Here is a 5,336-nt window from a genome sequence, read left to right as displayed (position 1 = left end):
ATCGGGCAGCGATGGTGTCCAAACCAAAACATATGTATTGGGGTATGAGTCCTGAAAGTAAACGAGAAGTCGATGGTATTTTGCAAACCAACGCAATCCTTCGCTGCTGATCTCAGCACAGGAGAACTGGAGGAACACTGGATGAACCAAAAATGATTCACCTTATTCACCTCACCGCCACGCGGAAGCGCCATAGTCTCCAGAGTTAAAACTCCGCTATAAAAATACCATTTCAAGAGTAGGATTAATCAGTCACAGCTGGAAATCATCCCAGTAGCTACGATAAAACATGTCCCATGGCTGAGCTATGTTTTCCTGCCCTGGTTTTATGAATGAAAGTCAATCAGCGGAGCAGCCATTCACCCCGATCCATTTTATATCATGAAAGCCGTGATGGTTAAACACATTTGAAGTCTTTTAATAAGGGCTTTGAAATTGTGATAGCCTGATCTCTGTCAATTCATGTCAGACTTGATAGCATTTGTGCTAGGGTCCACCTAGGAGGCTGCACATCCACAGACTGACAGGCAAAATGTTTTTATTAGGTAGATTTTTTTTAGCTTGAGTGCTGCATATTTACATTTTTCCCATATTCCCAGTTCAATCGATTGATTGGGTGCTGTGCAAAACTCTTCAAATGGCAGGAAAAAAAACATTGGTTTTTCTGCCCGTGTGCGTGTGTATTTCCTTTCTCCCAGTAGGCGGAAAAAAGGGTTTGTCACCAAGTCCAAACACTGGTGAAGGGGAGATACGTGCACCTGACGGGGTCTCCGCCTTGTCTTATAACTAGACTAGTTATAACGGTAATACTGATACCTACTCAGCTTGCTATCACATTACCTCCATCTCTCAAAAGATGTCTCCAGAAGACATGAGAGCTATAGTAATCCAATGACCAGAATCCTTCGATAAAGTAGAAGGAATAAGTAGTAAATATTTTCCTTTAGGTATGATCCTAAGATGCTAGCTAAAGACATCATAGACAAGATGGAGACTATTCTGAGCCTAGCAACTCAGTGTTATTTGGATTATTTCAGGACAGGACACAGTCTTGTTGCCAAATTATAAATTCATTTTCATGTATATTTATTTATTGTCTATGACAAGGGGCCATAATATATTCAAATAAGATGCATGCATATTCTTTCTCTGAAAGCACTGGTGTCTGGACACAGAGTTGTGCTGCGAGGGTAGCCGGGATAATCATGCATATTCAAATCCACTGCTGGACATAGCTGCCCTAAATAGGCGAAGAGCGTGCAACACTCAAGGGTGGTTTGTTTTCCGTGGTTTCCCCCCCCCCCCCCTTCTTCTTTTAGGCACCTCCAGCACATACTGATCAAAACCCTCCAAGGCATGCATTTCACAGTAGTTGCAGGCCCCACATGCCCCTGTTCCCCATCAACAGCCCCGTCAAATGTAGAAGTGCATGAAAATCAAATGAGCCAAGTGATTAAGCAGCTTACGCCTTGACTTGCAAGGATGCTTAATTCTTGTTAGACCTCTATACAGTGAGATAGAAGACTAGACCTGGCCTCGTTGATCCACTATCTATCTGGTCAACACCATATCTATCTATCTATCTATCTATCTATCTATCTATCTATCTATCTATCTATCTATCTATCTATCTATCTATCTATCTATCTATCTATCTATCTATCTATCTATCTATCTATCTATCTATCCATCCATCCATCTATCCTTGTTTTTAATTCAGCATCATATCCCTTGTGGGTATATGCATCACTTCACTGGTGTTCAGTTGACTCAGAACGAAGACAAAAGCACGACTTGTTTTGACGGTATTGGGTAAAAAACCGGTACTTTTAACAAGGTCTAACATGGGCTTATATCGCTCCATGCGAATGCAAACTTACTCCGGAGTTATTGTTAATTTATCGCGGCCACATTATTTCACTCCTGAGAGGAGAAACAAGGACACAGTTATTCTTTAAATAAACAAGTCGGAATGATGTATGGAATAAAAGGCCGCGTGGCCTATCCTTTAGGAAGAGAAAAGCACATTGTAGAATTTGTTTATGGGGCTTTAAAACCGAGTGGCCTCTCACGCCACAAAACAATGCCTCTCACCAGGAGAATCTCATTATGACTCATAATGACAAATTCACCCTTTCCAATTATTTGCTGCCATTTCAATGCTATCTTGTGCAGAGAGAACTCGGCGTGCAGAGGGCCGGCTATAAACCAAGTAAGGAAACGCGGCAGGCACGCACAATGGTGATATACTCCCTAATGGCAACACTGCTGACAAATGAAATGGCGCGCACAGAACACCGACGCCACTGTCCTTGTCTTGGTTGTTGGGAGTCACTTCCTAATTTGCGTGGCGCAGATCGCTGTGACGCCGCTGGAAGCAGTTAGCAGGGGCCGCTCGCGTCCCCCCCTTCCCGACACGCTGAAGTGGCAGTGAAAGGTTTCAAACTAAAATTCTTTAATAAGAGTTACCATGGAATATGGTAATCAGGGATGCAGAATATGGTAATCAAATGTGCTTGCAAATTACCTCAAACTCATCAACAAGATCTTTTAATGAAATAACATCCTTAAATGAACACTGGGAGAGAGTAAAAAGTGAGCAATGGCTTTTCGAGGTAGTTTGAATTTTTAATTGCCTGTCGGGAGAATATTAGATAAAGCTTGATTAGAAATAAATTGAAAATCTCTGCTGAATGCTTCTGCTGATAGAATTACTAAAGGAGACTGGCAGGGAAGGCGGGACGTTTATAAAATAGCCTTAGAAGATATTTGTTATTTGCGTGATTTAGCATCATTTTTTTTTCTCTTTGTGTGATGCCAGCTCAGTCACTCTTAAATGCATTATACATGCTTAACGTTTTGTAATATCAATTTATGCGGTTTTCTCATCAGATTTTCTCATCAAAGACCAAATCCAGGGGAAGGGGAAGGGGGTGGGGGGGGCAACACTCAGAATAAAAGCCAGATTGTGTAAGTTAAATAACGTGCATTTATCTCCAGCACCAGCGATCCCTGTTTATGTACTGGTACACGCCTGTGACCTTTGACACCTCGTTTATTCCAAGTATTTGTAGTGATGGCCGTTTCTGTTGGACCGGTAGCACCCAATTATACTTACGACTGTACAAAAGATATCAGACTGCGGGGGAAAAAATAAATGTAATGTATATGTTTGAATGCCTCATTATGTAACTTCCACGTCTGCCCCATATAAATTCAAGCCCCGTCTTTTATGGCCCATATAAATTCTTTAATAACCTCTACATTTCCTTGATCTCCGGTAAAAGCAGTGAGTCATCCTGTTCTCACCAATAACTCCACATTTCTGGAGATAACCTTGTCTGTTTCTCCGCAACCTTCGCCATATGCTGCTCAATGTTGTCTCTTACATATCTTACATACCCTAATAGATTATACAGTTTGTAGCTGAATGAGCCCCCTGCAGTATATTGACTGCATTATATATATATATATATATATATATATATATATATATATATATATATATATACACACACACACACACACACACATATATATATACACACACATATATATATACACACATATATATATACATATATATATATATATATAGAGAGAGAGAGGGGGGGGTAGATAGATAGACACACATATATACATAGTATATATGTGTATGTGTAGCTCTCTCTCTCTCTCTCTCTCTCCATATATATATATATACACTACCGTTCAAAAGTTTGGGATCACCCAAACAATTTCGTGTTTTCCATGAAAAGTCACACTTATTCACCACCATATGTTGTGAAATGAATAGAAAATAGAGTCAAGACATTGACAAGGTTAGAAATAATGATTTGTATTTGAAATAAGATTTTTTTTACATCAAACTTTGCTTTCGTCAAAGAATCCTCCATTTGCAGCAATTACAGCATTGCAGACCTTTGGCATTCTAGCTGTTAATTTGTTGAGGTAATCTGGAGAAATTGCACCCCACGCTTCCAGAAGCAGCTCCCACAAGTTGGATTGGTTGGATGGGCACTTCTTTGAGCAGATTGAGTTTCTGGAGCATCACATTTGTGGGGTCAATTAAACGCTCAAAATGGCCAGAAAAAGAGAACTTTCATCTGAAACTCGACAGTCTATTCTTGTTCTTAGAAATGAAGGCTATTCCATGTGAGAAATTGCTAAGAAATTGAAGATTTCCTACACCGGTGTGTACTACTCCCTTCAGAGGACAGCACAAACAGGCTCTAACAGGTACTATTTAATGAAGATGCCAGTTGGGGACCTGTGAGGCGTCTGTTTCTCAAACTAGAGACTCTAATGTACTTATCTTCTTGCTCAGTTGTGCAACGCGGCCTCCCACTTCTTTTTCTACTCTGGTTAGAGCCTGTTTGTGCTGTCCTCTGAAGGGAGTAGTACACACCGGTGTAGGAAATCTTCAATTTCTTAGCAATTTCTCGCATGGAATAGCCTTCATTTCTAAGAACAAGAATAGACTGTCGAGTTTCAGATGAAAGTTCTCTTTTTCTGGCCATTTTGAGCGTTTAATTGACCCCACAAATGTGATGCTCCAGAAACTCAATCTGCTCAAAGAAGTGCCCATCCAACCAATCCAACTTGTGGGAGCTGCTTCTGGAAGCGTGGGGTGCAATTTCTCCAGATTACCTCAACAAATTAACAGCTAGAATGCCAAAGGTCTGCAATGCTGTAATTGCTGCAAATGGAGGATTCTTTGACGAAAGCAAAGTTTGATGTAAAAAAAATCTTATTTCAAATACAAATCATTATTTCTAACCTTGTCAATGTCTTGACTCTATTTTCTATTCATTTCACAACATATGGTGGTGAATAAGTGTGACTTTTCATGGAAAACACAAAATTGTTTGGGTGATCCCAAACTTTTGAACGGTAGTGTATATAGATAGATAGATAGATAGATAGATAGATAGATAGATAGGATACACATATACACATATATAGTATATGTGTATGTTTGTATCTCTCTCTCTCTACAGCTTGACAGCTATATATATATATATATATATATATATATATAGAGAGAGAGAGAGAGAGAGAGAGAGAGAGAGCTACACATACACATATATGTATATATGTGTATCTACTCTCTCTCTCTACATATATATATATATATATATATATATATATAGCTAGATAGATAGGATACACATATACACATATATAGTATATGTGTATGTTTGTATCTCTCTCTCTACAGCTTGACAGCTATATATATATATATATAGAGAGAGAGAGAGAGAGAGAGAGAGAGAGTAGATACACATATATACATATATGTGTATGTGTAAATCTCTTGCTCTCTCTATATATAT

Source organism: Lampris incognitus, chromosome 1 (genome assembly GCF_029633865.1).
Source record: "Lampris incognitus isolate fLamInc1 chromosome 1, fLamInc1.hap2, whole genome shotgun sequence".
Classification (NCBI taxonomy): domain Eukaryota; kingdom Metazoa; phylum Chordata; class Actinopteri; order Lampriformes; family Lampridae; genus Lampris; species Lampris incognitus.
The sequence above is the reverse complement of the archived record's forward strand: the minus strand, read 5'-3'. Positions refer to the sequence as shown.